Source organism: Uranotaenia lowii, chromosome 2 (genome assembly GCF_029784155.1).
Source record: "Uranotaenia lowii strain MFRU-FL chromosome 2, ASM2978415v1, whole genome shotgun sequence".
NCBI classification, from domain to species: Eukaryota; Metazoa; Arthropoda; class Insecta; order Diptera; family Culicidae; genus Uranotaenia; species Uranotaenia lowii.
This window is the reverse complement of record NC_073692.1, coordinates 199,030,656-199,043,815: the sequence shown is the minus strand read 5'-3', so window position 1 is coordinate 199,043,815 and position 13,160 is coordinate 199,030,656.

The window sequence follows — 13,160 nt, the reverse complement described above, 5'->3', positions numbered from 1 at the left end:
AAACACTTGTCGCGCGCAACGGAAAATAATGAGCAAAAACAAAATCGAGCTAGACAGATCAATTCCTGGTTTTTCAGCAATGAAGATCAAGTGCTGGAAAAATCAGCTAGATCGAGAATGTTGGCTGGTTTCACGCAAAAATTTGGATTGCTGAACGTTTCCAGCAATTTTTATTGTTGGAAATTGAGGTAAAAATTTACTGTGCGTGCAAAAATTGACGGAAGGTATCAGAAGTTCTAGAATACATCAAAACAACAAAAAAATTTTTTTTTAAAAGATTGACAAAAATCCTGTTAAAGTATATTCCATCCAATTTTGCACGTGATTTAATATTGGAATAATCGGAGTTTATTTACGGCCAAAAATTCACTGATTCAAACCTTACCTTTGACGACTTAAAATTGTATGCAGTCTTCATAACATGTTTTTTAATCATTATTTTCTTTTTTTTTGGATATGGCGATCCGAAAGAGAGTGATAATTTTTTTTTGAAAACAAGAAAATAAGATAAACTTTACTAAAGCATACACAGTTCACAATAGAAAACTTGAACTGCAAAATTTTTTATTGAAATTTGTTTTTTCCTTTTTTCCTCAGTTTAGGCTTCAGTTTACAAACTATGAATCTAAGATCACGTCTCTTTCTAAACTGTTCCTACACCTCGCTCTAAGTTTTAAAGCCCTTTCTCAGGTTGGCTGCTTTAATGACTTAACGAATCAATTTATTAAGACTCGTGGTCGTGACTCGTTTCCAAACTTGTGAAACCATAGCGTCGGAACAAATTGAAACGTCACATTTTGGCTTTTGCACTCAGTAGATCGGTGCCGAAAATTCTCTCACAATCTTTTGGACCAATCTGACTACAGTTTTGACAGCTCATTGACGAGAAAATCAACAGTTCAGTTTCTTGGATTGTAGATAAATGGTGGGTAGACTTAATGGTATCTACTTTTACTTTCCAGCTGACCACCCGTTGCTCTGCACTAATTACGTTCACGCGATCCAATAGAGCGATCCGCGGTGATGACTTTTGGGGGCAGCGTAAAAATGATTGATGAGTTTTCTTCACTTAGGAAGAAAATCGTGTGGGAATAAATAGTACCGTAAAACGGGGTAACATTGATCACCGGGGTAAATTTGACCACCAAGAAACTTTTCCACATTATCATCAATAACTCAGTCTATAGTTTGAATTCTTGAAAACTGTTTTCTACGTTTGAAAGTCTATCAGTATCTATCAGAAAGACTATCAGAGTATCAAATAGGCAAAGTTTGGTTTGTATTTGAAATGTTTTTCTGTTACTAAAAAATTTAATTCCAAAATCTTAAAATATCTATTTTTTCAAGGCTCGCAAACAAACAGCTCTCCTGATGATTCCAAAAACCTTTTAGAAGCAAACGGGTTGTTTGATGTGAAAGAACAACTTTTTTTCTTTGTATATGAACAGTTATAGTGCTATTTTTATAGTCATGTAATGATAAATTTTTGATATTTAAAAAATAAGGACATTTTCCAAGAGTAAGCCCGTATTGGACAAATGGATGGGAACCCTATCAAATCGTTAACTTTTAAGAAAAAATGAAAATGGAAATAGTGGGAGGGTCTAGGGTAATGTGTGAAGGTAAAAATTTCATTTGTATTTAAAACCTCAAACTATTTAGCAATTATAATTATTTTTGCCCCTAAATGAAGGCAGCATCATAGTTCTTTTTTCGATAATAAATATTTTTCAAATAAAACGTTAAAAATCAAGGTTGAATTGATAAACTAGCATTTTTAAATATGACGAAGGTGTTTTGTATTCTTTATGATCAAGAAAACGCGTTAAAACCGTCAGAATAAAGACTGATCAATGTCTCCCCAAAGCATCAAATTCTGAACAGAGACGAAAACGATTTTTAAATCAAATTTAAAGAGGTCCAATAAATTTCTGCATCCATTTTTTACGTTCATAAGAGTCCAGTACTGGTTTTTTTTTAATATAAAACATGTCACATTTCGCTTAACAGAAAAAATAATCGAAAAATATTGAAAAAAGTGATCAATATTACCCCGGATTACGGTAGCACGAATATGCTTCTTAGATTTAGAGTAGCCTATCAAGATTGTTTCTCTATCAGTTGTTGAAAGACGTAATCTTTAATTTATATAACCCTATGAAAACGGTAAACCTTAGGCATTACATCTATGTATAAAAAAATGAATGTTTGTCTGTCTGTCTCTTCCCTATAGACTCGGAAACTACTGAACCGATCATCGTCAAAATTGGCATCTGAGGATTTTCGGGGCCGGAGATGGTTTCTGTAATAGTTACAAACCGCTCCAACTTAACGGAGGGGGGGCTCCCATACAAAATTTGTAGTTTTTCGAAACAAATTAATGTAATGACATCCATTTTCTCGAGATTTTTTTTTTTCCTTTCGGCGCACACAGGGGTAAAACATAAAAAAGACGATCAAAACTGTTTTCTGCCGAAACTGTTCGTTTTAGACCTATAATGTCTTCGAGTCGAATGACCAATTCCAAGGGCCAAAAAATTAGTTTTTTGAAAAATTGATTAATCCACCTAGTAGTGAGTTAGAAAAACTAACTTTTTTAATATCCATTTTAGAGCTGTATTGTCTGAGAAAAGTTTTTAGCTTGTACCAATTCTAGCAACTTTGCTTAAGAAGTCATAGCTGTAACATTAATCGTTTCAAAGTTATGACAATTTTTAAAAAAATAAAACCAATTTTCAGTTTTTTCAAAATAACTTTTTGCGCGTGATTTTTCATATAAAATATGTTCTAGAGAGTTTTGAAGACACAAAAGTTGTACACTTTTGCAGAATATACTGTATAGAAATTTTGAAGTTTAAACGAGATATCTTAAAAATACTTAACGAAAATAGTCATTTTGAACTGGTTATATCTGCTGAGTTCGGACGAGTTCGGTTACATATTTCAAAGTTTTGCAATAAGAAAAGTATCGCCTTTCAAACAATATACAATTCAAAGTGGCCAATTTTGATCTTCATTGTGTAAATGTCAATAGAAGTCATTATTTTTGCCAAAATCTGGAATTGAAAAGTCCTAAGAATCCATTTTTAGAGATTTTCTTTTCTTTGAGGGGTTTGTTTTTCGTCTCTACGGTCAAGCAAACGTCGTCGCAAGTGGATAGTAACCAAAACATACAGTTCATTGATCGCTGGGCAAATTTAACATTTAGGCGCCTGTTTCTCAACCAAGTACCTATATTTCTTATGCACGTGGGGGCGATATGCAACCTAGATTTTTTCTTGCTTAATTGAAAGATTCGCAAAAATAGTTCGTGTGTACGTAGCATTTATTGTCTTAAAAGTATAAATTTAGTTCTGATGCTAATGAAATAATGGTATGACACTTTGCGAACAATTGAAAAAAAAAATACAGAAAGTAAAGAATTTACGTACAACTTTTTAACCCATTTTTCCTACAAGGTTATTTTTGAATCATATTGATAACAGAAATATGAATAAGATGTTTTCTACAGAGATAGATCGTAAACATTTTGTTGAACATGTAAAAATGTATTTAACTGAAAAAGAAGATCAAAAATACGATCCGACACATGAACTGATCAAGATCCTTTTCTTTCAATTAGATAAGATAGAACTGGCGTGTTCATAAGTGAAAGGTATCAGTGAAATAAACTATTTTTTATTGACCAAAAGTGAGGGAATTCATTTTCCGAAAGAATTTTCATTCAAGGAACACTAGAGCATGTTCAAACGTTCAACATTTCTATGTTACAAAAAAAATAGTTTTCTTCTAAAAATTGTTACTTCGGCCCAAATACACAACTGAAATGAATTTAGAAATGAAAATGGGAGCTTTTTATTTTAAAAAAATCTGAAAAAAACATCGTACTTTTTGCTTACAAACCAATTTAAGTACGTGCTTAACATGAAAAATGTTTTTGTGTCACATGGCTGCATAAAAGAGACTTTCGATCCGCTTCTTTTTTGAAAAGTGAGACTTTAGAACTGATATTCAACTGGAAGCAAAATTTTTATGAGAAATTTTTGATATACTTTTAAAGTGTTCAAAACAATATTCCTTCCTGTCAACTTACACGGTGGGGCAAGGGCAAACGTCGAACTTTTAAGAAATTCATCTTCAAAATGATTGAATATGTTGGAAAGACCAGAAGGGGTATTACGAATGTTGAAACTGATGCGGATATTTAAAATTCTTAAATGTCTTTGTAAATGAAGGTCATTTTCATTGAACAGCATTCGTTAAAAGTGGAATAACAAACATAAATTTATACTGCTGGAATACTGCAGATATATCAAAAAACTTGATAAAACAAACAAACAAACAAACAAACAGATATACGTATTAAATCCATTTTGAAGCCATTATTCTGACGCATCTGAAAATAAGCTTTGCATTTACATTTGCCCCAATATACGGTACAAATGTGAACTTAGAAATTTGTTTTTGCCAACGTTTTTGAATATTTGACTTACAAAGAGAAAACAAAAAACGCGGAGAAACTATTTAGGGATGCAACTGATATTTTTTGCTTTAATAAATTTATTTAAAAAAAGAAATTTGCACTGTATAAAATCGAAAATTCTCATACCATGATAAGTGTTGTTTGGGAAAACTTCAAGCTATAATGTCTCATGTCCACGAGTTTGGCATATGGCGAAATATTTTTTTAACATAATTTTGGCGCAAAAAGGACAGATATTCAAAGTGTTCGAAGGGCGAGGATGGTGAAAAAAACTGTTTAAAAATGTTTATTAAAAATCTTTTTCATCTTTTTTTTAAATTTCGATAGCTTTTTTTTCAGCTCCATAAAATACATCATCTAAAGCTAATCAGCGGCTGGAAGTGCTCATAAAACAGAATATTAGGAATATACTTAAAAAACTGTCCCGATTTACGCTAAAGTCTGCTTCATTTAATATTGGAACAAATTCTTTTGCTCATTGTGGCGCTCCTAGTGGACGGATTTGGAAACTTTTTTCACCCACGTGTCGGGAAATTCATTACCTTTCACCATGTATTTATGTCATAACACCAAACGATAGCATTTTGTAAACAACCGCCATGGAAGCCGAACAGAGAGATCAAATTGTGCACAGTTTTCTTAGGAGTACGAGTACGAGAATTTCTTCGAAACAGCAATGAATAATTTTTTTAATTTTTTTTATGAAAGAGTAAAGAAAATGCTACATTTGTATGAAAAACAAATTATGAATTCGTCGAACTTGGTCAGCACTTGGTCGTACAGCTTTCGAGCACGGATTCTGGCCACATTGTTCTGCTTCAGCGTCCGATTTGGCTGTTTGCTGGCTCGGAATGACCTTATTCCTTCCCGGAGACGAATTCGTCGCACCGTACTGTGAGCGGCCTGGAACTTATTGGCCAAATCGCGGTCTGAAAGATTGGGATTCCTCTTGACGGCCTTGATGACTTTCCCACGCAGTTTCCGGTCGACAGTTCCACTCCGACGCTTCGAATGCGGCTTCCGAGCCGTCGTCAATGTTTCCTTGTACTGCTTGATAACACGCCATACTGTATTTCTGGGCATTTTAAGCTGTTTAGCTAGCTTCGATGCCGACAACAATGGATTTTCAAGAAAACTGTGCACAATTTGATCTCTTAGTTCGGCTTCCATGGCGGTTGTTTACAAAATGCTATCGTTTGGTGTTATGACATAAATACATGGTGGAAGGTAATGAATTTCCCGACACGTGGGTGAAAAAAGTTTCCAAATCCGTCCACTAGGAGCGCCACAATGAGCAAAAGAATTTGTTCCAATATTAAATGAAGCAGACTTTATTGGTCGGTTTTCAAAATTCTATTTCCATAAAGTACAATGTGCAATAAATTCCAATATGCGAATATTTTTCTTTCAATTAGAAATTTATGTAAACTCGAGCCAGGTAAATCAGCCTACTTTCTTCAAGCGGTGGGGGACAAAATTGGAAAAGATGGGGGAGCTCCCATGTAAGTTTAAGATAAAGAGCTTTTGAAAGAAGAGACCATATTTTAAAAGAGGGTTTTTTGCGTACGTATATGGCATAACTCAAAAATAGATGTGACAAATGATTTTATAGAAGTTCGTAACTTCCCACTTTGGGAAAAAAGGTAGAAAATCCATAAATATTGACATTATTTGAGTGATGATGAATGAAGCTTTAAAAACAACGTACAAATTTCAGATCTTGAAAAACAAGTTTAGAGATCATGCTTCAGTAAATAATATATACCATCTTTGAATTGCAATTCGGAACTCCAGCTGCAGCTCTCATTTTAAAGTTGTTGGTTCTAAACAATGATGAGGTTTGATAAAAAAAATGCAGCTAGTTTTCGAATAAATCAAATTCCAAAGAAAGCATATAATTTATGAAAAAGATTTTGTTTGCAGAAGTCAAAACCATTCGTGGTCTTGGGGAAAATGCTGGAATATCTAAAAATTTTTTAATTTTTTTTTTAGAAGTTGTCAATTTTATCCTCCCTTTTTCCTTAAAATTGATGCTGAATGTGATTTCTAGAAAAATATTGCTTATCAGCATGAAATGCAGTGATATAGTGATTTATGCAACAAGTTGCAAAAAGTAGATTTTTTCAGCACGAGACGTAAATTTATTCAACGAGGCTTTCCTACACCCTTTAAAACTAGTTTACTCAATTATTTATTTATTATGCATAATTTCATAGGCACTACCCTCTGCCCAACCAGTAACGTAAACGAAATGTCACTATTTGTTGATCAGCTCAGCCCCCTCGAAGTTAATGAACGACCCTATTGTTATCGGAGCTCACCTACAACCGATAATGAAGTTCAAAGGATTAGCATTCAACCTCGAAACATAAAACCAGAGAAAGGCCTTCACTTCAACCGTTCCCATTGAACGATGATTGGATTCCACTCGAAAACTTCTTCATCGAAACGGATTTCGGTTGTGAATCGCGTATAGCACCAAAACATCAACAGATCGAACACAAAAAGGTAAACTTCTCTAGCGCAAAAAGGGGGCGCATATCCTTCCTTGTTGTCTCTATGGGCCTACCTACATCAGACAGAACAGGACCTATCCTTCTGATGGATGATCGAGATAAAGAGGAAGAAACCGAAACTCATATATCCCATAAAAGGCAGATGTAAATCCTGGTGAATTAATACGTATTTAACCGCACGTTTAAACGACTCTCAAAGCGACTCAAACCAACAAATAGTATTGTGCTCGGGCCACGGAAATTTTCCTCTTTTTTTTTCGTTCGAGCCTGCGTGTCTACATGTTTTTGAATTGGTTTTGTGATTCAGATGGTGTTAATTCTTCGATGGGATCATCCAACCAACAAACTCCGGCAAGTCGACAAGCTGGCCCAGGAGACGGAACAAGCCGCAAATAAACACATCTGCCCAAACCGTTCGTTCGTTCGTTGACGAAGACGATGATGAGGACGACGATGATGATGGGCGCACACTTTTATGTTCCCGGTGTTGTTGTCTTACCTGCCTTTGCATACAAAGTCTTCCGATTTTCGACCCAACTCTGAAGGTGAAAAGTGGCGACGAGAACCTTTTCGGTTGCGGCTTCTTATGATTGCGTGTAACGACTTTTGCGCTTAGGGGTTTTCCCTAGACCACTTGAAAAGGGTTGGTTTTTTTTTGTTTCGTTGTTACGGTTGTTTAGAAACGTTAAATAAGACGTCGAACGTGAGGATAACAATCTGACGATTAAGATGTTCTCATAAAAAAATGTTATAGAATTCATAAGTTCACATGAACAATTTATTTCTAGCCTGATTCAATAGAAATGTCAAATTTCTGAAAAGATAGCTGAAAGTTTTTTGATATTCCTTAACAAATAGGGTGAACTTCCAGAGCACGTGTGTAGGCTAAAATATAAGCAGTTATTGATACTTTAAAGTTCCAAAACCAAGCAGAAAAAAACGATGTTCAGCCCCTATAGAATACTCAAAAAACATTGAACTTCTTTTAAGTTAAATATACCGGAAAATGGAACCAGTTATTTTTTTTACATTTTACTATCTTTAAAAATCTATGAAAATGGCGCCATTGCACAGTGGTCAAAAATGCGAAAAACGTGATCGTTGCTTATAACTTTTTTAGTTCACATTTTAGCTTATTGGTGGCTTCGGAGAATTTAATCAGTAAAATCAGTTATATAATGAAAAACTTTTATTTTTCTAATTACCCCCTAAAAGTAAGATAAAATTTCTAACTTCTCTGTTATATGGTTTAGCTCTTTGAAGTTTTAGACAAACTTGTTAAAAATCTTATTTTCTACAACTTTGTCTCAGATGTCAAGTTTCTAAAATAATTATTCTCCGAGTTATCGGCTAATTAAGAAATTAATCTCTAAAAATCAGTTAAATTACAATAACTTTTTTCAGATAATTTTAAATTTAATAATATGTTCCACAAAATTGTTTGTCTTATAAAAATACACCACTTTGTTGAACATTTCAAGTTTTTAAAATGTGATACTGCAGAGCTATGTTAAAAAGATTTCCGAAAATAGTGCTTTTTCACGCCTTCTTTTACAAACACCAGACAGCATCGAGAGGCCCGCTTTAGATGCAAAATAAAGTCACAGATTTCGTCTACAAGATACAGGTACAACCGTCTGTATCCACTTGTATCCAAGCGAGGTACATCAATGTTACTTTTCCATGTTTGCACTAAAAACAACGATTTCTATGAAATTATAGCGCATTCTAGTATGTGTGTTTTCTTCTAGCTTTTCCCTGCGCGATGTCAGAAGCAAAGGTTTGGAAGCGCATTTGTATTATTAGCATCAGGCTATTGTGTGTGCAAATGTGATAGATATCCTATACTACATATATATCCTCTACAACCTGGAGGGCCTAGTGAGGTGGCCACAGATACGCATTACGAAACCTGCTTAAAAGCTGACGGGACATACATGCGCTGTCTAAAGCCAAAAGGCAGATTTATTCGAATATACTGATAATCTATCTCAAGAGAGCTCAGTTTTGTAGACTTCATTCATTTACTAATTGCACGCACAATAGCCTGATGCTAATAATACAAATATGCCTTCGCTTCTGCCATCGCGCAGGGAAAAGCTAAAAGAAAACATAAATAGTAAAAAAATGTGATAAAATCATGATAAAAGTATGACAAATATAACAAAAATATCATACAAAGGGTGTCCATGATGAAATTGTCACAGAAAATTAATTCGTAAAATTCGAGTTTTTATCCGATGGTCATAAAATTTTCAGAGATTGAAAAATAACTATTAAACTTCATTTTACCATTTTAGTCGTATTTTATTTACTGTCCATATGCAAATGCCCGCACCTTGGCCTTAACCCCGGTCATAAGATTCTGCAAAACCTGTGAATCAACCGTTTTTTGCACGTAAACCCATACTTTCTTCAGTTTCTCGAATGTGTTCACTACCTTTTTTTTAGTTGATCCCCCAGGTGGTAATTCCTTTTTACGGATTGCATTCCAAGGCACGGCGAGCGACCGAGTCCCTCCAGTATGCTACTCTGGGTCCATGGGTGCAATGGGGCGACTCATGATACTAAGTACCCCTACGCCATAAAGTCCACCTGGGGCCGCAGACCTGGTTCCCACCTCAAACTGTTTAGTACACTATGCTTCAATAGTGGGAGGTCTATTCGCGCTAATGCGCTCCAAGGCAACACTCATTAACGAGACCACTTTAAGCAAAACCTCTCCTCCTTACGACTCGACAAACCTCTCCTCTTCGCAACTTGAGGCCTGATCTCTCCTCTAACAACTCGAGATCCGACCCCTCCTCGCATCGACTCGAGGCTACCTCTCCTCTGCACGATTCAAGGCCCGATCTCTCCTCTAACGACTTGAAATCTGACCTCTCCTCGCAATGACTCGAGGTGACCACTTGTACCCCTCCTCTTGTTGATAAGGGGGCCTGATCCCTCCTCTTACGACTCGAGACCCGACCCTCATCATAAAGACTCGGGGTTGACCACACAAACCTCTCCACCTGAATGTTTGAGGCCTGGCCTCTCCTCTAACGGCTCGAGGCCCGACCTCTTATCTTAAGGATTCGAGGTTTGCCACCTTGCCCGTCGTGTGCCTGATCGAGAGCAGCTTATCCTAGACTCGCGCCTGTCACGGCACACGCGCTGGACTTAACGCAACGACCCGGATGATTCCCGACGAAGACGTCATCCTACTCCGACTCGAATGGCTCACCCAGCGTCGAGAGCCACTCTACCCGTGGGTATTCCCCGGACGTGGAATAACCCTTTCCCAACGATTTCCACTGCTAAGAAGGTCAAGTCTTATCCCCGCAGCTTCTGTCGTTGAGAACCGCCCTACTCAGATACTCCCCGAAAGTGGAGCCCGCGGATTTTCCTGCCCGTTGTGTGCCAGATCAAGAGCAGCTTGTCCTGGACTCGCGCCTGTCACGGCACACGTACGGGACTTGGAACGCTACGACTCGGATGTTTCCCCACGGTGACGACATCCTACATTGACTCGAGAGGCTCGCCCGGCATCGAGAGCCTCTCTACCCGTGGGTATCCCCCCACAGTGGTTAACCCTCTTCCCTCGAGATCCGCTACGAGGAAGGTAAAGTCTTATCCCCGCAGTTTTCCTCTTAGGAAGCGGCACTACTCGGATACCCCCCGACATTGGGGTATCCTACACACGTTCGCGGCGCACCCCTGACCTCCGCTACGCAGAAGATGTTGCCTTATCTTTGTAGCTTCGATCAAGGGATCGGACGCACACTACTCAGATGCTCCCCGTCGATGGAGTCATCCTATACCGTTCGCGGACTGCCGTTGGTTCCAGCTCCTCTGCAGGGCAGTCATGATCCGGGTGAACCCATCGCTTCAGGAGAGGAAGCAGCCGCTTCTGGAGGCACTCTTTCATGTACACCTGTCCGTTCATCGTGTCCTGGGTCACGAAAGGTGCACCGCTTTTCGCACGGGCAGATGGCTTGCCAAACCAGGAATTTATTCGCAAATTTGGACATCTACTGAGTGCGGACGTACTCCGGAATGCTGAGCTGTCCTTGGCCGTCAAAAACAGGTTGCCGGAGATCTGTTTAAAGTCGGCCTTCGCATATGTTTCGTCGTCCATGATGCAGCATTCAACTTTCGTCAGCATGTTGAGCTACAACTTCCTGGTACGGGTTTCGGCGGTCTTGTTCTGCTTCTCGTCGCGATTGAGGGCCTTTTGTACCTTGAACATTCGAAGCCCAGCTTTAGTTTTGGCCTTCTTGACAAAACTTTGGCTTATGTGCAGCTTCTTAGCTACATCCCGAACGGAGGCGTCGGGTTTCGGTTGAAGGCCCCAACTACGCGGTTGTTATTTTTGGTGTTGTACGGAATACTTTTTCCTTCACTTCTGGACTTCCGATCAGTGGTCCAGCGTTCCTCGAACCGCTTAATCACTCGCGACACCGTGGAATGGATGCGAGAGTTCCTTGATATCGTGATGAATGCGCAAGATTTTATGACGCACGGGCTGTTCTTTCGACTCCATTTCCGCGAGTTTTGATCACAGGACTTTAAAACTACAGGATGTAAACAATGCACTATGAACTAAATCCACTCAAATATTCATTAAATTCTTCCCAACGGTTAAAAGTTAGGAAAATTTCATAGTGTGGCAATTTCAACGTGGACACCTTTAATTGTGATGAAATATTGACAATGAAATGACAAAAAATTTGACAATTAAATGTCAAAACATGGCAAAATTATGGCATAAAATTGGCTGTGGCGAGTATCCCTGGGACTCTATATCGTTCGAAATGCTGTCAAGATATTTTTATACACCAACCAACAATAGAAAAAACTTCAGATAACATATTTTTAGGCTTTGTTCAACTTGCGCATTTCCAATTCCATAATCGCTGGCGTGGCTAAGCAGAACACGTTCGACCTCGCCAATGGTTGGTACTCCGTGATTGACCGAGGCCATCAATTTTGTACAAGGGCCAAAGGAATGGTGCTTGGGATTAGCATTTAATTCACAATGCACAAAACTCATTTTCTTCCTTTGAAAATGATCAATAATGGCGCCGGCCACGTACCAGATTTCAATTGAAAAAAGAGAGGAATGTTAGTATTTTAAGATTTATAGTTTTGGAAACCTATCATATTTGTGTAAAGTATTGCAGCGCTAATGTAGTTATACAACTAGAATCGGTATGAAATTTCCTTTCTGATGAATATAAATTTATTGCGAAAATCTTGCGTGAATATACTCAAAATCCAGTGCAAAGTTGAATTGTATTAGAGATTAAAAAAAATTGACAAAAAGTTCAAAAACAGCTACTTTTAAAAAATTGTCAAAAATGGTCTGTTTCGTATTTTGAAAATCTAAAGATACGAAAATGTGACATATTACGTCAAATTTTCAATCATCTTTTCATAATTTATCTGGTGTGACTTGAACATTGAATCATTGATTGTAAAGAACGGTTTTCACACCACTTTTTACATTTTTTTTGTGGATATGATTTTTTTTAATATTTGTGCAACGTATAACTTCTAATTTCATCTTTCTTGGAAACTGAGTAAAAATTTTTGAGCATGCTGGTCCCTAGCTGGACTACAATCTTTACCCGAAGCATGTTTTTTTTAATTTGTTTTTTCTTAGACTTCGAATAACGGAAAACTGAAGTGTTACAGGTGAATATTTTTTGAGAGTTGCATTACGAGGTTTCCAAAACTATAACTTTTGTAAAAATCGGTTAAGAAACAAGAGAGATGAAGCGGTTTTAAACGAGTAGTGTCAAATTGACACTCGAGATCTAATTATGGAGTTTTTTTCCTGGGCTTTCAGAGTACGTTCATTAAAAATAATGATGCAAAATTAAAGATTCCAAGAATTCATTGATGGTCTCCAAAGAAATTGTATTATTTGGATGCACCTGAATAAAGTTACAAGCCGTCAAACTTTCAATAGAGTAACATTGACACTCAAGAGTGGAATAGAGTTAATAATCAGAGTCTTATAGCACACGTAGATTGGTTTTATGCTTCAATAATATTCCATATATTGTATGAAAGTCTCAATTGCCTACAAAGGAATCATAAAACGTTTTCTAAGAAGCGATTGTAAATGTTCCCACGGACGCAAAACGGGGAACGCACACCTGAGCCTCCGACTT